Source organism: Diceros bicornis, chromosome 31, assembly GCF_020826845.1.
Source record: "Diceros bicornis minor isolate mBicDic1 chromosome 31, mDicBic1.mat.cur, whole genome shotgun sequence".
In the NCBI taxonomy this organism is placed as follows: Eukaryota; Metazoa; Chordata; class Mammalia; order Perissodactyla; family Rhinocerotidae; genus Diceros; species Diceros bicornis.
Window position 1 is genome coordinate 20,771,579 of NC_080770.1, and position 26,035 is coordinate 20,797,613.

At 36.6% G+C, this 26,035-nt stretch overlaps 2 pseudogenes; both read left to right on the forward strand.

Annotated features, from left to right (window-relative positions):
• The first annotated feature begins 3,142 nt into the window (after positions 1-3,142).
• Positions 3,143-4,187, forward strand: LOC131395428 (olfactory receptor 5T2-like; annotated as a pseudogene).
• Positions 4,188-19,647: 15,460 nt separating this feature from the next.
• Positions 19,648-20,584, forward strand: LOC131395765 (olfactory receptor 4B1-like; annotated as a pseudogene).
• Positions 20,585-26,035: the final 5,451 nt, after the last annotated feature.

Here is a 26,035-nt window from a genome sequence, read left to right on the forward strand (position 1 = left end):
CAGATTACTGCTATTTCATAATGATTCTCTAGGGCTCAATGTCTAAAAAATATCTAAATATATATCAAGAATAATGTTTCATTTCACTGGGGGTGACAAGTAGGGAAGTCAGTGGTATTATAGGAGGCAGTGTAAAATGGTGAAAGTGCATGCTCTAGGAAGAAGACCTGGGATTGAGTCTTGCCTCTGGTGCTTATTAGCTGTGAGAGTTGCTATAAAGATGAAATAAAGTAATGTGCACAAAAGTCTAGTCCTACTGCATGTACTCAACACACGGCTGTTGTTCTCTCCTTCTTTACAAACTTAGCGTTTCAATGTTGAGCCAAAGATATTGAGAATTTTCCGCCTTCTATTAAAATGTCATTTTTAAAAGTGGCTTTACCTTAATTTTAAAAATTGATGTTATATTATTAAATTCTTCTAGAAGTATAGTCATTTTCTTTTTATAAGTCTGAGTCCATTCAATATATTCTAATATTGACATAGTTATAGCCAGTATAAGTTTTATTTTGGCATCTAGGTCAAGTGCCTGTCTCAACAGAAATTTAGTGGAAGTGCTTAGCATTGTGGTCTTTCACTATCTTATTTACCCAGGTAAACTTAAGTTCACTGTGATGTAGCAAATAAAATTGTGGTGATCTGTGTATATTTTTGGTATTAACAGATCATGCAATTCACAAAACTTCTTTATTCTTTATGCTCTAGATAATCCAGAGACATAAAGAGCGATTAGAGGAAAAAATCATAATCAAAACATGATTCATTGGATTTAATCTGATAAAATAATGTTTTCATGTGTATTAATAATCACATAACAACTATATTACATGTAGCTAGAAAATGAAGTATCTGGCTCAAGACTTTGGTCACATATATTTTTCAATAATTAGTTATATTAATTTTTGGCCCAATATTTGCTAATTTTTAAAAATAAGTACATCTGATGACAAAAGTTCAATTACATGGTCATCTTAAATTTGTAACTAAAAATTGACATATTTAAAGGAAATTGATGTATATTTATTGCTTTGCACATTTAAGTAGTCTACCTGGCTGTATATTATTTTTTCTACTTGGTCACTCAAACATTCTACTATTTAAAGAGGAGTAAACTTTGGAGAGAAAGTCTAACATTGCACATGGATTTTAATCATGAACTTGGCTGATGAATATATACTTCAGATTCTAAATTCTATGTTATTTGTCTTGAAGGCATATCATTGAATTAATGTCAAGAATTGTATTGGAGCTGATCTTTTTCTTGTGACTCCTGGTCACATTTAAAAAAAATAGATTTCCTCATGTTCATCACAGTTTGTATTTTATTTCTTTTGTTTCTGGTTTTATTTCATATATATAAACACTTTCACCCCTGTATACACAAGTGTCTCAACCTCTGTTCAGTTAATATTCATGCCACCCTTCCCATGGCTCTTTAAAATAAAAAAGATACATATTTGGAGGTTTTACAGTCAAGTTATTAACACATTTTTAATTAAGTGGTATATTAAAAAACCTCTTATAGTATTAGAGCCACTCAAAACTATTTGGTTAATTAGAGTATGTGGTTTGTGGGTTCTAATTAGTTTTGTTATAACTTTTACTTCCAATATACAGGATTCAACCTAAAATCTGCCTTGTCTGATGTGTCATATGAGTCTTTCCTGTTTTCTCTGCCTTTTTCTCTCCAATAAATTCTATGAAAATGTCTTCTGATCTTGGGAATTTTTCTAGGGAATCCTGACTTTGTCTTTCCCAGAAGATTGCTGGTCTGTGCTTTCCTCTCTTCTCATCACTATTTCTATTCCAAATGGACCTTTCTCTTACTGGTGGGATCTATCACAATGTATTGAAGCTGGAGCCTGACTTACATTATCAATTTAAATAATGTACAGAATATTATTTGCAGCAGATTATGTGCCCTCAGGACTGACTCAGATTTCCTGTGGGTGGGTGTATAAAAAGCTAAATAAATAATAATCATATATAACTTGAATAAGATCTATCCCTCACCTTGTGCTATATTATGGGCTAATAATTGAAAGTTTGGATTCAAGTGTAGGTTCGATTCCTAATTTGTTTAGCAATGGGATTATCCAGGAAAGATTCATGCTATTCCTTCTTCCAATTCTTTCTACTTTTTTGCTGTTAAATATTAAGTTTTTTCTCTCGGTGTAAACATTGTTTATTTTTGGTGTTGTATTTTAGTTACTGCTTTTCATGAATGACTTTAATTGTGACTCAAATAATAATTAACTAGATGATATTTCACTGGATCCACAATAAACAATACCTAAACAAGTATAATACCTTGAAAAAATCATATTATATATTTTTTCAGAATAATTTTTCCCTTTCCCACCAGTTTTTGAGGAAGTTGAAAAGCATATAGATTTTAGATATCCAAAAGTAATAAATAGGACCAAGTGTTTATCAGAAAAAAGACAATGTAATTATTAGTATTGGAGAAATAAATTTGAATGAAATATAAATTGTCATATAATTTCTTAGTTCAAACATGGTCCATCAACCTGAAGAAAATCTTGATTTCTTCTTTCAGATACACCCAAGAAGATCTAATAGATTTAGAAAATTTTTAGACATTAACTCATAAAATGTTACAATCCAGGACACTGCTGTTCTGTAGAACTTACCTAATTGAGCACATTCTATATTTAACATAATTGTAAAGATTCAATTTTATTAACACATTTTGTCTTCCAATGTTTACTCCAATAATGTAAAATGAAAAGTAATGTTCTCATTCTACAGGTGAGTAGACAATAGCAAATCATTTTACACAATTACCGAAAGGTCTAGAAGGCTGATATTCTTTCCAATGCTCTGTACACTGATTTCTATCTGACCTGTTTGGATGTCAGAGGAAATTATTTTTTAGCCAATAACTTGTTACTTTAATGTGATTTAATCTGAAAACAGCTAATAGAATACAGTGGTAAATTATTCAGTTGACGTGATGGTTTTAAAAATTACATGAATTCAGCCAGTGAGTGAATACCCACATTTTCCATTTGATCCTGCAGTGAGCAGCAGGAACACTTGACTCACTGTCTTGTCACTGTTTCCTGATCTGCAACCGCGAAATTATACAAAAAACGAATACGAGGACATAGCTCACCTTCTCTTGAGTCACAATATTACTCATTCTCTTTGTAGTAAATGAATTGTAATTTTTTGAATATTTTCAAATTTGTCCCATGAGGTGTCAACATGAAGAATGTCACTGAAATTACTACATTTGTACTGAAAGGATTCACAGACAATCTTGAACTGCAGATCATCTTATTTTTCCTGTTTCTAGCAATCTACCTGTTTACTCTGATGGGAATTTGGGACTGGTTGTATTTGTTGCTTGGGATTCCCAGCTCCACAACCCCATGTACTATTTTCTGAGTGTGTTATCATCCGTGGATGCCTGCTATTCTTCAGTAATTACCCCCAATATGTTAGTAGACTTTATGTCAAAGAGTAAAGTCATTTCATTCCTTGGATGTGCAACACAAATCTTTCTTGCTACTACTTTTGGAACCACGGAATGCTTTCTCTTGGCCGCAATGGCATATGATCGCTATGTTGCAATCTACAACCCTCTGCTGTATCCAGTTAGTATGTCACCCACAGTCTATGTGTCACTCATCATTGCTTCCTATGTTTGTGGCATCTTGCATGCTTTTATACACACAGTGGCCACATTCAGTCTATCATTCTGTGCATCCAATGAAATTAGACATATCTTTTGCGACATCTCTCCTCTCCTCACTATTTCTTGTTCTGACACTCATGCAAACTAGCTTCTACTCTTCTACTTGGTGGACTCTATTGAGATAGTCACTATCCTGATTGTCCTGATCTCCTATGGTTTCATTCTCATGGCAATTCTGAAGATTTCTTCCTTTGAAGGGAGACAAAAATTCTTTTCCACATGTGGCTCTCACCTGACTGGAGTGTCAATTTATCATGGAACAATCCTCTTCATGTATGTGAGACCCCATTCCAGCTATGCTTTGGACCATGACATGATAGTGTCGATATTTTACACCATTGTGATTCCCATGCTGAACCCCCTCATCTACAGTTTAAGGAACAAAGATGTAAAAGAGGCAATGAAAAGAGTGTTCAGGAAAAATTGGTTTATCAATAAAATATACCTTCACACTAAAGATTAAATTGAAACCATTGAAGAATAATGTTCACTGTCTCAATATCAAAATGATAAAAATATTTTGTTTTAGTTTATTAGTCTTTCTATTCTTCTTAGACATTTTTATACAAAGATCACTGTCATACCTCCACCTGTGCCATTTCCACACATGCAGAAAAACTGTCATCTATCTGCTTTTTACTTAATTCACTTTCAGATACACATATATATACATTTACATACATATGTACATATATGCTGATACTGATTGTGTTATTCGGTTAGGGCTGCCATAACAAACCACTAAAGGCTAGAGGCTTAAACAAAAGAAATGTATTTCTCACTGTTCTAGACTTGAGGAGTCTGAGATCAAGGTGAAGTCATGGTTGGTTTCTACTGAGGCCTTTATCCTTGGGTTATAGATGGCAGTCTTACCCCTGTGTCTTCACATTGTCACTCCTCCACGTGTTTCTTTGTCCTATCTCCTCTTCTTATAAGGACACCAGTCATATGGTATTAGGGTCCACCCTAAGGACCTTTAAATAACTATCTCCACATAGTCCTTATTGACAAATACAGTCACATTCCGAAGTACAGGGGGTTAGTTTACAACATATGAATATTGAGATATATTATTTTATATTTACACATACACACAGAGAGTCACACATACATGTAATCTTTACTATAAAATGTATAGTATTAACTTTCATCTCATGTGACTCACATTGGATAGGTTTCAATAGTTGCAATTATTAGCAACTTTATGATTATATCTGACTAGTTTAAGCAAATACAACCTAATCGATAACAAAACCACAGTTCACATAGTCCCCTAGCACTTTCCACGGAATCATTAGTTTGGACTCCAGTTCAAAGCACTCTGCTCCACCCTTAGATCTAATATGCATTGGCACCAATCTAATACCAATCTAGGGTTCGGGACCACAGGGAATGTGTTCAGATTCCTGGTGTCATTACCATGCTGGTTGAGGATGCATTTCTCCTTTTATTATTTCATTATTCCATCCAGAGCATGGACACTGAACCCATTCTTCATTTCCTCACAGAATACAGAGACTAGGCATTAACATTTATCAACATTACACTTAAACTCAAGAATGACAAAAGATAAGCACAATTCGGAGAATAAAGTACAGCTGCCTGGCAGATTAAGCTCTTCTCACAACTAAGCCCAAGCTATCTTTATGGGTTTCCCTACAGAGCTGGTTCTGATTCAGCTTGGGCTCTGTTTTTCTTTGACCGCTACCTCTCTGTGATGCCCTTGAAGATTCCACCTCTCCTCAGTGTCCAGGCCCAAGAACCAGGGTACAGAAGAGAGCCTTTCCCGTGCTCATGTTTAGTTCTGCTTCGAACAGTCCACATTTTCACTGCAAGAACATGTCTCCCTCAAAGTTAATTATATGTGGTTGTGTTTTTCCTTTCTACCCTCCTTCCTTCCTTTCATTATCATTAATATTTTTTTGAATGTGAAATTCCTTTAGTTGTAATAAGACAATCTCCTTAAAAGAGAGAGTATAGCCTAAAGACGTTTCTCATTTTACTGACTTATTCTTAGGGAATCCCACTTAGGGATTATTATGTTTAAATAACACCTCAGCAATTCAAATATGGAGCATCTCTTACACAAAATATTACCCTCACAATTTTTTTGCATTTCTTTTCTTCTGTTTGAAAGGCTGTCCACACTTCTAATCACATCATTTCATCCATTTAATGCCTCTTCTCAGTGAGGATCTCATTAACTACATTATGATAATTGCAATTTACCTACTTTGCTTTTCCTCGTATTCCTTATATGTATCAATTGCACATATCATTATTTCACATAGTATTCACTTAAATTTATATATGATTTATTCTCTAATCTATTTTCCAGAGTCTAGTAAAATGTATGACATATATTATTGCTCAGTAAATATTCTCTAAATTAATGAATATTTTAGGTAAGAAACTGTTAAAAATATTTTACTTAAGTCAATCACGGGACACAAGTGTAACAGAGATAGTATTTTTTATTTAGATGTTAGTTATTGGTTAGATTTTCTAGTTTAATTTTTTCCCTTTTAAACTTTTCCTCTTCTTTCTGTTGATCCATGTACTATTCTTTCCTAGCTTTCTGAATTGGATATGGATTTTCCAAAGAACATTATGTCAGTGGCATCCCACATATTTTATATCATACATTCAATATCAATCTTTCTGATTTTTTTCTTGTTTTCTTTGACCTAGGACTGGTTGAATAACTTATTTTTAAATGCCTAAATGGAATAGTTTGAGAGGTTTAAAAATGTGTTATTCGTTTCTAAACAGAATGAAATTTTTAAATTGTCTTTATTCAGATCTTAGTTTTCACTAATATGGAAGATTTCATAAAGCTACACATTTACTTGAAAAGAGAGAGGATATTCTCTTATTTGTAGTCACAGCTTAATACATACTTATTTATAAAAATGATCTTACGGAATGTGTAGTTTAATTCTTTTAACCTAATGAATGTTTTCTTGACTGAAAATGTTTATTGGATCTTTAATAGGTGTCCCTAACGACAGAATGCTTCCATCGATTTCTGTCTGTGTGTCTCTTCTATGAGAAGTTTCCTGCTTTTAAATATTTGTTAATACATTACTATTTGTGTAGATAACACTCTCTGTTAAGTCTTTATTGTGAATTAAAATCTGTCATTATAAAGTATCCTTGTTTTATTTTGATACTTGTCCTGCATTCTATCTCTCTTAATATTAAAATTACAACTAATGCTCAGTTTTCATGGGTATTTCCTAAATGTATATGTGCTCATACTTTTATTTTTACCTTTCTAGAATACTTTATAATATATTTGGCTTTCATGACACTATACTAAAAGTCTTTTCTTTTTAAGGTGTATTAGATGCATTTACAATTATTGTTCATCATATATTTAGTCTTGGCTTTGTCATGATGTTCATGTTACAAATATGTGTCACACACACACAGACGTATACAGGCATATACACACACAGTCACACACACACACAAACATATGTGAAGTCTTTCCCTTTGTGGTCTGTCTTCATTACTCTCTGTGTCGTGAATTATTTATTTTAGCAAGTTTTTTTTTTTTGGAATATATTTAGTTTTATAAATTCCCTTTATATTATCTCTGTTGTCCCTTCTTTTTCAGATATAACTTCTTGATGTCCTACTATGAGAAATATTGACATTAACAATGAACAGTTGAAGTTCATTTGACTCCCTTTAATCCTGTATTCATATGTTGTCTTTTGTTGAGTTTCCTCATTCCTATTTTATCCTGGCATGAAAGATTGCTTTTGAAAAACCTGATGTTAATTTGTTTTGCTAGCCCTTAAAAGTATCAAGTTTTACTGGTCTAGATTTTGTGTAGGAAACCTTTACTTTAATATATATAATTTAGTATTCATCATTTCTTGCTGACTTACTCAGAACACATGATGTCCTTTCAATAGGAAGTTTCAACACTTCTCTCATTTCAGGAAAAAGAAATCTTAACTATAGCTTGTGTTGTTTGTTTCTTTGACTTTATTCTCTAGTTTGAAGGATCAAATTATGTGCATGTTCTATCTTCTTTGCATATCTAGCCTCCTTATCTTCTATTTCTCTTACTATATTTTTGTAGAATCGATTCACTTTTATTTCTTGAGTTTCACATGATCTTTTTTCACTTAATGCAAATAATATTGAGATATATCTAAGGGTTATAATAAAATTTTAATATGTTTAAAGAAATATGCATTTTCATCACTCCAAAATGAAACCTTGCAGCAGCTAGCAGTCATTCTGCATTCTCCCACCCACAAACCTAGGAACCACTGCTCTACCTACTGTCTCTATAGATTTGCCTATTCTGGACATTGCATATAAATCTTAATCATACAATATGTGGTCATTTGTGGCTGATTTCTTTCCTTAGAATCTAATTGTTAGCGTTCATCCACAGTGTAGCCTCTATCAGTACATTTCTTTCTTCTTGCCAAACAATATCCATTGCATGGATACACCACACTTTTTATTCATTCATCAGTTGATAGACATTTGAGTTGTTTCCACTCTTTGCCTATCATTCATAATTCTTATGAATATTTCCATACAAGTGTTTAAGTGAACTTATGCTTTCAATTATCTTGGGCAGATACCAATGAGTAGGGATCAGACCTAGATTTATTGGTGAATTCCGTGAAACATTTAAAGAAGAATCAATACCAATACCTCACAAACTCCTCCAGAAAATAGAAGAGGTGAAAACACTTATCAACTTATTTTATGGCATCTGTGTTACCTAGATGCCCAAACCAAAGACCTCACAAGGAAAACAAAAAAAACAACAAAAAAATGGCAAATGGAATAGTAATTCTTTTGGATATACACATAAAAATCCTCAAGAATATACTGGCAAATCAAATTGAGCAGTGTAAGAAAAAGAGAATTCAGGGGTCTACTCAGTCTTATCTTCCTTCTAGACTAGTTTTCCTTTCTACAGTGATTTTTTTTCCCCAAATCTTTGAGGAACACAATCAACTCTTCATGAACTCTCGTTTTTTAAACATACATTTTCTGATTTTGTCTATATTTTATAACTGCTGTCATTAATATATTTTAGATTTTTCTTAATTTGTATGTATGTATGAATACATGTATGTGTGTGTCTATTTTTGCTTTGTGGTATATTTCTCTTGTATATTTTCATTATCTATAAATGAAATAATTAGAACATGGTTTTTTTGGTTTACATAATATTTTTGAATGTGCAAGACTTGTTTGTAACCTTTTCTTTCCCTCATGTTTCAATGAAATAAATTTATAATACACTTGGGAAAAATTGTGTGTTTGTGTGTGTAATGTTAGGGTTGTGCCAGAGATTCTTTCATAGCTTTACATCTAGAGGACTTCCATCTCTGTTGTTAACATAATTGATTGTTCTTGTTTTTGGTATATTTTAATGGAGATACAATCCTCTCCCATTTTTTGTGGTATTTTATGATCAATTTTACTTATATATATTGTTTAAACCTACACTCATCAATATAGTTTTGTTTCAGTCACTTATTTATTGAAGTAACGAAAATTCAAATTTAAAGCCCAATACATGTTAAATTGACCTTCATTTTTTTTTTTTTTTTGGCGAGGAAGATCAGCCCTGAGCTAACATCTGTGCTAATCCTCCTCTTTTTGCTGAGGAAGACGGGCTCTGAGCTAACATCTATTGCCAATCCTCCTTCTTTTTTTCTCCCCCAAAGCCCCACTAGATAGTTGTATGTCATAGTTGCACATCCTTCTAGTTGCTGTATGTGGGACACGGCCTCAGAATTGCCGGAGAAGCGGTGCGTCGGTGCTTGCCCGGGATCCGAACCCGGGCCGCCAGCAGCGGAGCGCGTGCACTTAACCGCTAAGCCACGGGGCCGGCCCTTGACCTTCATTTTTACATTTTGTTCTTTTTAATCTTTTTGTATGGGTCATATTTCCTTCTGTTGTCATGCTCCTTCTCTCTGGAAAATTGTTGAAGCACCAGCCTGCTGGCTATAATTTATAAATAATTTCCATCTCAAGTGCCATAAAAATTACCTTAATTCTTCTACGTCTTCCCTGAAAAAAACTCTTATTTCCTGTATCTGCAAAGCTGAGATTGTCTAACACAAAATCCAGAATCTCTTCTGGCAAGTGGCTGATTTATAACACAAATTAAATTCTCAACCTTGCAGGGTGTCTCCTGTTAAATGGAGGACAATGATTGGGAAAAATGGGGTCCTGAAAATTTTAAGGGGAATGTGTGTTAAGACTCATAAAGCTGGAGACATTGATCCCTAAATTTTTCTATCTACTTCCCTAGTAGCAGTAGCCTTATCATTCTCATGTGAGGGGATTAACCCTGCATTGCCTGAGCAAACAGTAGAGGCCTCCCTGAGGCAGTTGTCATGCAATACAATGCTAATTCTCATCAGGACCCACTCTTATCATTTCTCTTTGCTCCTAGACCTATAACTAGAGTCAAGTTCCAGCAGGCCCCTAAAGGATAGGAAAAAGTATCATCCAATGAGGATACGCAATGCACACCAAAAGAGCTACATGAATTTTTAATTTATACAAGCAGGAATCAGGGGAACATGTATGGGAATGGATACTAAGAGTGTGGGATAATGGAGGAAGGGATGTAAAGTTGGATCAGGCCAAATTTGTTGGTATGGACCTACTAAGCAGATATTTTGCATTTCATGTTGCAGACCAGGGAGTTAGAAAGGACTCTGGTTACTTGACTGAAACAAGGAGCAAAAGGTGGCCAACACCAAGCAAATTGGTAATGTCTAACTTGCCTTGACTTAACGTAGGGAAAGGAATTTAATGTCTTAGGTAGATTGGAATTTTAGAGATTTGTCATTTAAGATCTACTTACCCACACTGGGAGTGTGCAAAAGACATAGCTTTCACCAGCACTCAGAAAGAAATTTGTGCAAGGAGCTCCAGCATCCTTGAAGAACTCTGTGATCACTCCTTTATAGTCCAGACCATACAGTGGGAACTGCAGTCAGTGAATTAGGAATCCTAATTTCAATGGTAGTAATTGGGTTGGAATTCCTGGGTTGGAAGGGGCTAATTAAAGACACTCAACCTCGGAAACAAGGAGACATGGTTACCCTTTAGTACAGCTGACTCAAACACTCAATCAGAATCATCTAACTTATGAACAAGCATGACCCTAACTAGTTGGTCATGCTGTTCCTAGAAGTGAAATAGATAGGAAGTTGACTAAATTCTGACTAGATCTGCATAAGCAGAAAAGTTCTAAGTTAAGTGACTGAACATCTAACTTGAATCACAAAAACGGAGAGTCATAGTCCCTCAATCAATTCCTGGACTGATCCAGTTTACAGTCCTAGAACCCCATAATGAAGGGGAGGCTGGGTAATCCTGAGGAGGGACCCTGGTATACTATCAAATATTTAAACCGTTAATCTTTCTCCAAGCCTTTCCCAAAGTGACCTTTGGTCCCTTACCAGGGGAACTGTGCATTGGTGAAAAGGGAGTAATCAGATTGTTGGTGACTACCGGACACTAACTCTGAACTGACACTAATTCCAGAAGACCCAAAATGTCACTGTGGCCCAGCAATCAGAGTAGGGGCTTATGGAGGCCAGATGATCAATGGAGTTTTATCTCTGGTCCATCTTACAGAGAGCCCAGTGAGTCCTTGAACTATCCTGTGGTTATTTTCCTAGTTCCAGAATGTACAATTAGAATAGATCAACTCAGCACCTGGCAGAAGCCCACCACTGGTTCCCTGACCTGTGGAGTGAGGGCTATTATAGTGGGAAAAGCCAAGTGGGAGCAATGAGAACTGCCTTTACCAAGGAAAATAGTAAACCCAAATCAATACTGCATTCTTGGAGGGAAATAAGAGATTAGTGCCACCATAAAGACTTTGGAGGATGCAGGGGTGGTGATTCCCACCACATCTCCATTCAGCCCTCCTATTTGGCCTGTGCAGAATACTGATGGACCTTTGAGAATGACAGAGAATTACTTAACTAAGTGGTTACTCCAATTGTTGCTGCTGGACAAGGTGTGGTTTCATTGCTTGGGGAAATTAACATATCCCCTGGTACCTGGTATGTAGCTACTGATCTAGCAAATCCTTTCTTCTTCATCCATTTCCATAGGGCCCACCAAAAGAAGTTTACTCTCAGGTAGCAAGGCCAGCAATACAACTTCATTGTCTTAATTCAGGGGTGTATCTATTCTCCAACCTATGTCATAATTTGCTTCACAGGCATTTGATCACCTTTCCCTTCCACAAAATATCACCCTGATCCCTTATATTGATGACATTGTGCTATTGGATTAGTGAACAAGAAGTAGCAACAACTTTATATTTATTAGCAGGACATTTGTGTGCCATAGGTTGTTGTAAGCCCCACCTCTCCTCTCTGTCTGATCCCCAGTGGTTGAGCTATGCAGGTTCACACGGTGATTCTCATGAGGTCAGACCTGACTGCGCTTTCTGGAAAGTGTCCCACAATGCTGAAGAAGCTGGATGTCCACCTCAGGTTCTCTTTTTCTTACTGGAGAAATTGTAGGCCTAGGGGGGTCCTCTCAGTGCAGTGCTGCGTTAGTTTGTGGGAGGGATGGTGCAGTCAAAGTTAAACTGCTCATCTTACCCTTCTAAAGCAATTTTTCTTGGTCTCTGTTGTTCAAGGATGGATGTTTCAGTCTCACCCTTGGGTTCTGAGATTTACACAATGGTGTCTTGTCTATGGATAGTTGCTAGTTGGTCTTCTTGTGAGGAGGACAGAAGTTGGGAATAACCTGTGTCGCCGTGTTGATAAAATCTATTGGGAATTTTGAAAGACAATTTCATTTAAAATGTCCAAAACAGAATTCTTATTATCCTCTGCTATTCTTGTTCTCCCACAGTCTTTCGTACCTTAGTAAATGGTGACTCTGGTATTATTGCTCAAGTCTAGTACATATATATTTATATATACATATATATATATTGATTTAAAATTGAGATATAATTGATGTAGCATTATATTAGTTTAGTTTCATGTGTAAAATGTAATGATTTGATATTTGTATATTTTGCAAAATGATCAACACACTAAGTCCAGTTACCATCCATTACCATACATAGTCACAAAAATTTTTTTCTTGTGATAGGAACTTTCAAGAAGCACTCTCCTAGCTACTTTCAAATATGCAACACAGTATTACTAACTGTAGTCACCATTCTGTAAATTATATCCCCACGACTTATTTATAACTGGAAATTTTTACCTTTTGACCCTCTTCACCCATCCCCCACTACCCACCTCAGGCAACCACCAATCTGTTCTGTATATCCATGAACTTTATTGTTGTTTTGTTTTGTTTTGTTTTAGATTCCACATATAAGTGAGATAACATAATATTTATCTTTCTCTGTCTGATGTTTCACTCTGATTGTTCAAGTCTAAAACCTTGCTTGTATCTTTGATTCCTCTCTTTCTGTCTTCTCCTTCAAAACATCAGCAAATCTTGTCAGTTATATCTTCAAAATTTATCCAGGATCTGATCACTTCCTAAAATCTTCACTGCTACCATCCTGGCCCAAGTCACGATCATCTCTTGACTGGATTATTTGATGGTCTCCTAACTGGTTTTCTTGCATTTCTCCCTTCTTTCTTCTCAAGACAGCAGACAGAGATCTTGACAAGAGATGGCCTTTCTTTATTAGCCTGTATGAAATTATTTCCAGACGCATTCACTGTCATCTTTAATCTATTTTATTTTACTTCATAGGACTTATTGCTGTCCGACCTGCATATCAAGTTTTATTTGCTCATTATTTTGCTCCACCTCCATTAGTCCTGGTGGGGATATGAAGGTTGTAACCTCCATGAGTCTAAGGAGTTTGTTTTTTATCTACCAAATCTCCAGTTCCTAGAAGAGTGCTTGGAACATGAAAGATCCAATACTATTTGCTGAATGAATGTGTGAATGAATGGATGGATGAATGACATCTCTTTCTTAGGAAGTTCTCACTAGATTACATTATTATTACCACTATCATTATTGTTGGAGAAGGCTGAGGCATTGGGATACTAAGTGACTTACACATGAATCCATGAGTGTAAGAAGGATGGTACGATGGAGATAGTCTAGCTCAACTCTGTCATTTATATAGAAGTAGAAGCAGGGGAGGGTGAGGAGTGGAGAGGTGAAACAACATGGCTTAAGTCAGATGATTAATCAATTACTGAACCAGAGCTGGTGCCCAGTGTCCTGGCTCCCTGTCCAGTTCTCGTTTTCTCCTCTTTTCATTCCTTCCAGTCCAGTTTCGAAAAAGTTCCCTCTATGTCTTTACTTCAACTTTCTTCCCTTAACATATCATTATTGGATGCAAAAACTTTATGGAAATCTCACTAAACTAATTGAAACAGGCTTTTAACTTTTCCAAAGTCATAGTTTCATTGCAAAGTTTCACCAGAGAAAAAAGAAATTCCATGGGGAAGTTGTTCCCTTGATTATAGCATGTGGCTTAATTTATTTTAAATAGTTCAAAGATTTAAGCATTTAATCATGACTCTTGGACTTTCAGTGGGCAAGTAGTTTTTCTACATCAAAATCAAGATCTTAAAATCTCTAACGTTGCTGCTTCCTGTTGCATTTTTTATTTCTTAGATATTATATATTCAAATATAAACCGAGATCCAGATCCCCTGAGTCTTCCTTTTTTTTGAGATTCATCTTATCCATTATCTACTTTGTTTTCTAAGAGCTCCCAGAAACACTGGTGGTTTGTTCTTAGGGACAAGAACTGATCTATGAATTGCAGTAGCAACCACCAACCCATCAGAAAAGAGACTAAAGTTGTTAAAAGAGCACTGATTTCTGGGTTAGTAACTTGAATATAAATAGTATGTAGCTTTGAGAATCCCATTAACCTCTTTCAGCCTTGTTCACCTCATCTATAAATGGAGGAGGTCAGAGTAAAAGATCTGTAAGTTTTTTCAGCTCCACTCTCAGAGTAGCTTAGCTGAGCATGACCTTGACTTTGCTCATTGAGAGTTTTCAGTGAAAAATCCACTGAGTGGGTAACATTAGCCAAAGCACCTTGCTTGTTCAGGGACTAGGATTCCCAGAAAGGAATCCAATGCTCCATCCCTCCCAGTTTTCCCAAACCAGATCATCTCCTTGAGTAATGATCTATTCCAGCACAGTGGTTAACTTCATGCTGAATTGGAGGCACTTGAGTACATCTGAGATCCATCTGATCCAATTCCTTGTTCTAAGGCAGAACAAAACCACACCAGATTTTCTGACCTAAAGGTAGGTGATATGGCTGGAAATAGGTGCAAAGTCTCTAAGCAGACATAGGACATTGGGCAAGTCAGTTCCTGTCTTTGAGCCACAAGTGTTCGTTTGTAAAATGAGCTGGCTGGGAAGAAGATATTTTGGGGGGGTAATGAATTCAACTTCTTTATTTATTTTTATTGTGGTAAAATATAGATAACATAAAATTTGATGAATTTTAAAGTCCCTTACAATTGGGGTTTCTGTGAGATACTACTTGGAGATTGTGAAGTGAGAGCATGTGATGGGGAAGAATGTTCCATTTCTTCATCTGAGATCAGTCATATCAGCACATCAAGCACGCTCTTACATTTTTCTCTGGTGACTGTCTGCATTCTATCAATATGCTCTGGTCCAGAGTCCAGCAAGTTGCCTGATGTAGAGTCTAAACACTCAAATGCTGATTTATTCACTTACATGCTGGTCACATTTTCTTTCCAGGACTGTAGGTGAGGAAGTGTTGTGGGGAGAGAGGAGGTATTTCTTACTAGTTCAGTAGGAGAGATGGTGGGGATGGGTGAGGGTTAGGATAGCAGAGAAAGGAATAAATACAGAAAAGGCATAGATGACAGAAAAGGAAAAAGTAGTTTTCAAAGAGGAAGGCTCTCAGGTATTCCTTCTCTTAGGGATGAAGACTGGAAAAACTGGACCCTTCATGATTCTGCGCTTCTATCTGCCTGATCTCTCAGATTGGTCCTAGGATATTTTCCTTAGTTTCTCTAATGCTTCAAAAAAGTTTGAGTTCATACTTATACAAGAAATATTTGTTTGTATCAGCAAATAATTATACCTTAGACTTCTAACAAAAGGTATAGTTAACTTTAACACTTTACTTATGTGTTATGTACCTAGAAATTGTTTAGGGCAGTGGTAAAGGGTACAGGATCTGTGATTAGGCTGCTTGGATTGAAATCTTGGCTCCACTGCTGTGTAACCTTAAGCCAGTTAATCCACTTATTTGTGCTTCTGTTTCCTCATATAGAAAAAAAGCAGTGATAATAATAGTACCCACATCACAGGTTTGTTCTGAGAATTGAATGCATTAATGTATGTAGAGCACTTGTAAAGTGTGTGGCACATGGTACTACTGAAATATTAGCTATTATTGTCAACCAAAATGCAATTAATAATAAAGAGTTAATAAACAGATAATTTTGAATACTAGGATAGTATATTTCTTAGTAGAAGATATAGACTCAAAGTTACAATTATAAAGAATCTGTTGGTTGCTGTAAAAGAAGTATGATAAAGTACAATAGGAACAAAAATGAAGCAATAAATTATTCCTATTGTAGTGAGGATTTCCATGTGATTGAGAAGGAAAGAATACTCAACACAAATACTAAACAGAGAAATGAGAAAGGATGCCTTGGGTTAGGAAATAGCTGTATAATGTTCACCTGGGGAATGACAATAAGGGTGCAAAAATAGGCGATGACCAGTTCAAGATGGACCTGGAACCCATGCTAAGAATATTGGAGTTTATGCTGTGGGCGATGGGGAGGTGTTGATAGAGTTTAGGTAGGTTAGTGACATGATTTAATATACATTTAAGGAAAATTACCAAAGTATTTTCAATGATGCTCAGAGAAGAGAAGATACACATAGGTTTGAGTATTAAAGACAAGATTAATTGAACACAAAAGACTGGAATTGTGCTTGGAAGGTGGGTAGGGTTGGAAGGAACAAAGAGGGCCTTTCCAGTGAAGGGATGCTTGTGATGGGAATGAGCAGGGTAGGCTTGAGGGACGTGGAGATGACCCTGAGTTGAAGAGAGGTGAGGTGAAGTTTAGTGGGTAAGAGGGTGATTGTTGAGGTGGCTCAGTCTGGGAAGGTTTTTAAAAGTGAGTCAGAGGAGTTCAGGTTCACCCTCATTATCCCAAGCAATGGAGGATCTGAGGAAAGAAGGGTCAGGAAACAATTTTCTGGCTGTAGTGTGCAAGAAGGATGGGGCGGGAGCATCTGGAGACTAAGGTGCTTTTGTAATTTAGGCATGTGACAAGGTGGTCACAGCAAGAATGTAGAGAAAGTGACCATAGGAGAGAGGGTTTAAAGACAAAATTAATGGGACATGGTAATGACTGGGTATGGGAATGAAAGGGGATGTGTGTCCTATATGACATCCAAGCTGCAACCTGTGCAGTCTGGAGGGTGATGGTGGCATCAGAGTATCTTCCAGCTCACACTTGCCCATAGATATCTTGTAACTCCACAGCTTAGTTTCATCAGCTTCCACCCAAATCTCTGTCCAAAACCTTTCCTTGAGCTCCTGATGGAGGACGTGGTAAAAGATGATTCTTGAGTCTCACAATCTTATCTTCTAACCATTCGGCTACTTGATTTTGCAAGGTGCTGAGATGATGCCAGACATACCTAATGATTCTGCCTGCCTAGTGCCCACAACACTGCTCCCACGGGAAAGGACACCACATTGTAATGTATTTAGTAATATTGCTTATGTTAGGCCTTGGGTATCAATGTGATTTCTCAGCTGCACTCACCTGCCTGGAAACTTGAGCTCTTGATTGGGCAGTTTCCTATTGCTTCCGTCGAGTGTTGATCTTCCCCTTTTTGTTTCTGCTGATGAACTTTAGAGCAATTATATAAATTACAAAGAAAAATTCCATTGCATTTTGATTGCAGTTGCATAAATTTGTAGATATATTTAGGTAGAGTTGAAATCTTTATTACATTGAATTTTATTATTTAAACATGATTTTGTAAGAAATTTTTTTTGGTGGATATGAGTACATTTTCCCTCTTATACATGTATTTTCTTGTGTTCTCTTAGTAGTTTTATGGTTTTCTCTGCTTAACTATGTTGTACTTTTAAGTGCTTTTTATTTAAAAAATGTCTTGACTGTTGTAAAGGGAACATTTTTCAGTTGGGTTTTCTAACTAGTAATTGTATTTTGAACTTTCTTATGGTTACTAGTGATTTTTTTCCCTAGGTTTATATCTTAGGGGATTCTGCTTGCAAGAAACAGATGCATCAAAATAGCTTAAGCAAAGAGGAGAATTGATCTGAGGAATAAAAGGTTTTCTCTGGTACCCAAGTACATGAGGGACTGCATCAGGGATTAAAAAGTCAAGAATCAAGAACATTCTCTGCATCTTTAAGATGCCGTCATCTCTTTCTCTACTATTTTTCTTGCTCCAGAATACTAGTTTCTCAATTTTTTCAGGTTCGGTGACTTTATTTAATCTTAAAAATTGTTTTCTTTAATAAAATTATATATATTTAGTATTTACAGCTTGATTTTTTGATATACATTTACATAATTAAATGACTACTACAGTTAAGCTAATTATTATATTCATTTCCTCATATAATTACTTTTTTTGGGGAGAACACCTGTGATTTGCTTTCTGAGGAAATTTCAATGTTCAGCATGTGTCTTACCCGAGGAATTCTGACACACTGTTTTGTTTCCAATTGTCTACATCACTGGCTTTTGTTTTCTCTTTGATTTTGGTCCTTGTTGTTCAGGTGCATTTTTACTTTTTAAAAAATACTCTTGAAAATTTCAGTAAGAAATCAGAGACAAAGGGAAAAGCAATGAGGATAAAATTTATAGCAGGGAATCAAAATGTTCATACTACTTCTTTCTTATTTCTCATGGATCATTTGTGGTGAAAAAAATTCCTAATATGGCGCCTTAATCTAGAGAATATTGTTTTGAATCACATGACATTGTTAGCTCGAGTGTGTATTGTGATCTGTATTTCTTCACTGTAGTTGGTGGGAGGGTGTATAAATGTATAAGAGGTGCTCAGTGAGTATCTGTTCCAGAGAATTAACTTACAGAGAAATCTTCACTCTTGTTATCATATACTTTGCTGCTGGCTACCAACCTGGAACCAGAACGAGCAGGTTCCCAGCCATAACAATGTTCTAGAGCACAAGCTCTGTGATTTCGGGATCGCTTCATAGCTTGAGCTGTGTGCCAAGAGGTGTAAATGTAGTAATGGAATGATGGAGACAAACTAGTGAGTTGAATTCTCGCCAGAGTGCTTGACCATTTGTCACGTAAATATAGTTATTGAAGCTGCAAGACTGGTGAAGGAATCTGACCTGAGTAAATTGAAGACTGCCATAACTGAGTGAAGAAACAGTACAGAGGACCCTTGAAAATGGAAGAATAATCAGTAGTACGATGATTCTCTGAGGTAGAGATCAAGGAAAGAAGGAATTCAGGAGGAGAACTGTGTCATGGGGATTCCCCAATGGGAGAGAGCATTGCAAATGCAATGAGATAATTAAAATATCACTATGAACTTGAACGGTCCCCAAATTCAGAATATCTGGTGGTGAGTTAGAAAGAACCTGGAACTGAAGTCAGAAAGCCTGGTTCTGAGTCTGAGCATCCACCACTTTCTGGGTGATCCTGGGTAAATAACCACTTCTCTGAGCCTTCGTTTTCTATTATATAAACTGTTCTTAGATTGCTAATATTTAGTGCAGTGTGAGTACATACTGGCTAAATGAGTGAGTTTGTGATAAGTTTTTATTGTAAAGTAGTGTATAATCTCTAATGTGCTATAAATGAGGCAAATCGGTTGCAATTAGTGTTTGTTTTATTGCAGGTCTCTCAGGAGCTTGCATCTAGCACATTTGAATGAATTCCATGGTGAGTACAATTAATGTGACCGAGCTAGTTATCATCGGTCTTTTCCAGGATCCAGAGGTGCAGAGAATGTGCTTTGTGGTGTTTCTTACCATGTACCTGATCACGGTGGTGGGCAATGGCCTCCTCGTTGTGACAGTCAGCATCAGTAAGAGTCTGAATTCCCCCGTGTACTTTTTCCTTAGCTACCTGTCCCTGGTGGAGATCAGTTACTCCTCTACTGTTGTCCCTAAATTCATCACAGACTTACTTGCCAAGATTAAAACCACCTCCTTGGAGGGCTGTGTGGCTCAGATTTTCTTCTGTCACTTCTTTGCAGTCACTGAGATCCTTTTGCTTGTGGTGATGGCCTGTGACCGCTATGTGGCCATCTGCAAGCCTCTTCATTATATGAACACTATGAGCAGCCTACTGTGTTATGTACTGGTGGCTGGTTCCTGGCTGGATGTCTTTTTCAACTCCATAATTCAGATTCTAATCACCGTCCAATTGCCCTTCTGTGGTCCCAATGTGATTGACCACTACTTCTGTGACCTCCATCCTTTATTCTAGCTTGCCTACAGTGACACATTTGTGGAGGGAATTATTGTGTTGGTCAACAGTGGATTAATCTCTGTCTTCTCCTTCCTCCTCTTGGTGTCCTCCTATATTGTCATTCTGGTCAACTTGAGAAAACATGCTGCAGAAGGGAGGCGCAAAGCTCTCTCTACCCGCTTCTCACATCACAGTGGTCATCTTGTTTTTTGGACCTGCCATCTTCCTCTACATGAGACCCTCCTCCACCTTCACTGAGGACAAACTAGTGGCCGTGTTCTACACGGTCATCACTCCCATGCTGAACCCCATCATCTACACACTCAGAAATGCAGAGATGAATATCGCCGTGAGGAGGTTGTGCGGAAAAAAGGAGAACTCAGAAATGGAGTGAAAATGAGAAAGTTATAAAAAAATTGTACTTCTAATTATTCTGTTCTTGAAATGCATTTTCATTTTAGTGGGACATTCATGAATGGCAGAAATAAATATAAGGACTTAATGTTACTGCTGTTGTGATGCTCCTTAGCAAGATAAATTATTTGGTAACGTTGGTGTAATGATCCAAGGACAGATATCAGAGAGTCTTGCTGAATCTTAGAGAACTTGGTTAGCTCCATGATATCTAACAATGTTATGGGATTGGGTAATAGTAAGACTCAAACTAAAGTGCAAATCCAAATGAGACCATTATGACAAATACTTCGCATGTTAAAATCATTTCTCCCTTGATTCCCTTCTTCTTTCCCTCCTTACTTCCTTCTCTTTCCTGCCCCTCTCTTTCTTCCACCTCCCTCATGATAACAGCCTCTATTTCATTAAAGAAGGAGACCACACAGAGGAATTATCAGGGGATATTTGGGGAGGAGGGCACCGATCTGATCTCCTCCAATGTGGATAAGTGCATTTTGAAAATTACATCCATGAATTTTTGTTTTCTTCTACTTGGTTCTTGGCACCTTTTGCCATAGACTATCTGATCATGAGTACCAGAAGTGTCCCTGGAACAATTTCAGTTCTTCTGATATGTGAGTACAAATGATAGTCCTTATATCTCCATGGGTCCTGTCACAATGTCCAGCATCCATGAATTGAAAATCTATATATCAAAATGGCATAGATTCCAGCTATCAATAGGGAAAGATCAAGTCAAACATTTTAACAAAAAGGAGATCACTTTTACACTTACCCAGATGTAAATAAATACATAATGTAGAAAATGCTTATTGGGCCTAGCTTGAAGAATGAAGAGGATGAAAATAATGCCCATGCATGTTTCTACTCCAGACTTCTGTCATTTATTCAAAGTGACCATCCCAATTCCATTTCTTTTCATGCCTATTAGCGTTTCTTGGTGACGTTGGATGAGACAGTCTGTGTGGACATTATTGTTTCACCTCTCAGACACTCTGCTTCACCCAAATGACCCAAGTCACTGTGGACAATTTAGAGAATATCATAAAATTTGCCCCTGTTGGCTTTGGAATTACACAGACTGGCTTTGCATTTGCCCTTCGTCCTTCTATCTCTCCTTGAGGAACAGGTGAAATAATGCAGGCAGCATCCTTGCAGAGGGATGAAGCACCATTGGTGTGCTACAGGCCTTAGGGCCTTTTCCCTTTCTTCTTAGGTGCTGGTTGCGCATGTAGGTGAATAGTGTTTTTCAAGGCACCAGGAAATTGTCCTTAATTCCCTCGGTGTCCCCACTAATCATGGCCATAGATTGCCATTGTTAATCCCTAAGAAAATATCACTTCTGCCTGGAATGACTTTACCATCCTTTCCCGTATGGCAAAATCCTAAACAACCTTTAAGACCTAAGTTAAGGTCATTTCTCATATGAGGCCTTCTCTGATGCCCCGCTCCTCCTTGGGTTGAATTTGTGTCTCCCATCCATGGCAATTTTTACATACTTTTATCATTGCCCTTGTCAGTTTGATCATATTATTTTATATATGTTTCTCTCTCACTAGACTGTAAGCTCTCAATGGCAGGATTATTCACTATCTCTTCTTCATTGCATCTCTAAATATCATGCACAGAGCTGGTGCTTCATAAGCGCTTGTCGAATAAACAACACTTCAGGCCTGTGGGCAATCCTTTCTAGATGAATTCTCACTGATTCTTTCTGAACACTTTCATGGTGGGGAGTATGTGTATTCCTGTTAAATTATGAAGAGCTCAGGCTCTGAGATTCATCAGGCTGTTCCGATTGCCTCTCAGCAACAATCCAAGATCCAAGTTAGTTACTTCTCTGAACATTTGCTTCGCATAAATACAAGAAGATTAAGAATAGTATGAACTTCATAATATTATTATGAATATTAAATAGTATAATATACATAAAGCTTTTAGAAAAGAGCATGGTACAGAGTTGTACCGCGTACTCAATAAAATTAGTTACCATAATCATCATCATAATTAGTTTTGGTGATTAATTTTATTTGCCTGAAGCCTGTTCACATATTGGTCTTATTTCTTTCTTGGGTAGCTACTAAGAGTAGACCTTGATTCCATCTTAAAATGTTTTTAATCATTTGAAGGCAGTTCATGCCTTTCATTTTGAGGCTTCTTTGGGCTAAACATTCTTTGTTGATTAATTGCTTTTGAGTGCCTCACACAGTCCCTGGCAGATTGTAGGTGCTCAATAAATATTTGTTAAATAGATGTTGACTCTAACGTAGCCTCCTCATTATGTTTCATGCTGAATGCACTTATATATTATCAATGTATAGTTTAAGGCATTTGGTAGAACTAAACTCAGTGGAGCAACCTTCCCTTTTTCTTTTCCATTTTTTAAAATTGAAGTATAGTTGACATAGAATATTGTATTAGTTTCAGGTGTACAACATAGAGATTTGACATTTATTTACATTACAAGATAATTACCCTGATAAGACTAGTTACCATCTGTCATCACACAAAGTTATTACAATATTGTTGACTATATTCCCTATGCTGTACGTTACATCCCCATTACTTATTTTATGACTGGAAGTGTGTGCCTCTTAATCTCCTTCATGTGTTTCACCCTGCCTTCCACCCTCTTCCCATCTGGCAACCACCAATTTGTTCTCTGTCTGTATTAGTCTGTTTCTGTTTTGTTTTGTTTGGTCATTTGTTTTGTTTTTTGTGTTTTTAGCTTCCACTTAAAAGTGAAACCATATATTTTCTTCTTTCACTGCCTGGCTTATTTCACTCATCATAATACCTTCTAGACCCATCTATGTTGTCACAAATAAGAGGATTCAATTCCACTTTATGGCTGAGTGATTTCCCATTGTATATATATATATACCACATCTTCCATATCCTTCATCTACCAATGGACACTCAGGTTGCTTTCATATCTTGTCTGTTTTCAATAATGCTGTGATGAACATATGGGTGCATATATCTTTTCAAATTAGTCTTTGTGTTTTCTTTGTATAAATACTTGGAACTGGTGTTGCTGGATCGTATGGTAGGTCTATTTTTAATTCTTTGAGAAACCTCTATACTGTTTTCCATAGTAGTTGCACCAATCTACATTACCGTCAACAGTGCATGAGGATTCCCCTTTCTCCACATCCTCGCCAACATTTGTTATTTGTTGTCTTTTTGATAATAGCCATTCTGACAGGTGTGAGGAAGTATCTCACTGTGTTTTTTTTTTAATGACTTTTATTTTTGAGGAAGATTGGCCCTGCACTAACATCTTTTGTCAATCTTCCTCTTTTTCTTTTTTTCTCTCCAAAGCCCCAGTACATAGTTGGGTATCATAGTTGTACAGTTGTAGCTCTTCTAAGTTGCATGCTGCCGCAGCATGGCTTAATGAGCAATGAGTAGGTCTGCGCCCAGGATCTGAACTGACGAACCCTGGGCTGCCGACAAAGCAGAATGCGTGAACTTAACTGCTACACCACTGGGCCAGCCCCTCATTGTGGTTTCGATTGCATTTCCCTGGTGATTAGTGATGTTGAGCACCTTTTCACGTACCTGTTGGCCACCTATATGTCTTCTTGGGAGAAATGTCTATTTAGGTCCTCCACTCATTTTTTGATAAGATTATTTATTTTTTGCTATGAGTTGTATAAGTTCTTTATATATTTTTGATGTTAATCCCTCATCAGACATATTATTTGCAAATACATTCTCCCATTCAATAGGTTGCCTTTTTGTTCAGTTGATGATTTCCTTTGCTATGAAAAAGATTTTTAGTTTTATGCAGTTCCATTTGTTTATTTTTGCTGTTGTTACCCTTGCTTAAAGAGACATAGCCAAAAAAATATTGCTAAGACTGATGTCAAAGAGTTTACTATCTATTTTTTTCTTCTAGGAGTTTTACGGTTTCAGATCTTACATTTAATTCTTTAATCCATTTTGAGTTGCTGTTGTTGTTGTTGTTGTCTTGTGTGTGTGTAAGGTGTAAGGAAGTGGTCCAGTTTCATTCTTTTGTGTGTATCTGTCCAGTTTTCCCAGCTCCATTTGTTTAAGAGATTGTCTTTTCATCACTATATATTCTTGCCTCCTTTGTCATAGGTTAACTGACCATATATGTGTGGATTATTTCTGTGTTCTCTAATCTGTTCCATTGATCTATGTGTCTGTTTTTGTGCCAGTACCATGCTGTTCTGATTACTATAGCTTAGTAGTATAGTTTGAAATTGATACCTTCCATTTCTCTTGATGTCTAGCTCATATTGTAGCAGTCTAGGCCTTAGGATGTAGGCTGTGATAGAAGTCCCTTACTCATGTGCACATTTGGCTTCCTCACTAAGAGCTACAGAAAGAACATCATCAATGAACTCTGAGTCATTGGATACTGCATGGGCAGATAATATCTACTGCTACTAAATTGTCAAAATTCTCAGGGATTACCTTACCTACTGAAGGTGGAGACTTGGTGGGTTTATTGAGGGCTAATTACTCACTTTGTTCTAGTCTCACTGGAGAAAACACAGGAATCAAAAGAAAGCATCTTTTCAATTATTTTAAGAGACAGAGATTGTTGTGAAATTTAAAAAATGCCTACTCAACTTTTAGGAGTAGTAACAGTCTAATTATACCACTTAGTATTGGAGACCACATAGTTCTTATTGTTGATTCTGTTACAACGATAAAAAAATGTATTTTGTAGACAATAAATATAAAATGATCTCATTAAAAAAATAGTAGAGTGCTGCAAACTACTGTGTATATACAATTTTGTATTCTTTTCCTATTAATTATTCATATCCTTTTAGGTATAGATTTGACTGCATATAACAGTAAAAAAGGCAACTTATTTCATAATTACAGAGGTAAAATTTCATCACTCTTGGGAGGTCTGACAATATTGTCAGAAACCCAGACTCTGCCATCTTCAGCCTCTGGCTTCAAATTCATGCCCTGAAAGGGCTGCCAGTTCTCCATACCAGTGCTGTCCAGGAGAACTTCGTGCCATGCTGGAGCTGTTCTTTGTCTGTGCAGTTCAACAGGGTAGTGGCTAAGGAGCAGCTGAAATGTGGCTTGTGAGATCAGGAGTGGAATTTTAAATTTTATTTAATTTGAATAAATATAATTTAAAAAGCTCAGGTGGCTAGTGGATGCCATATTGGACAGTGCAGCTCTAGCATTTTATCTGTATTCCAGGAGGCAATAAAGGGGAAGGGGGGAGGATGAACTGATCACTCTCCCTTTTAGGAGATGTTTCAAAAGCGCCACATAGCACTTTTGCCTTCATCTTATTTCATAGAAATTAGTCACATGCTCACCCTTAATTGCAAGGGAGGCTGGAATTGTGGTTTGTTAAAAATCAAGGTTCTGTTCTGTTCTTTTCCTTAAGAGGAAGGAGAAAATGAATGTAAAAATTGGCATATAGTCT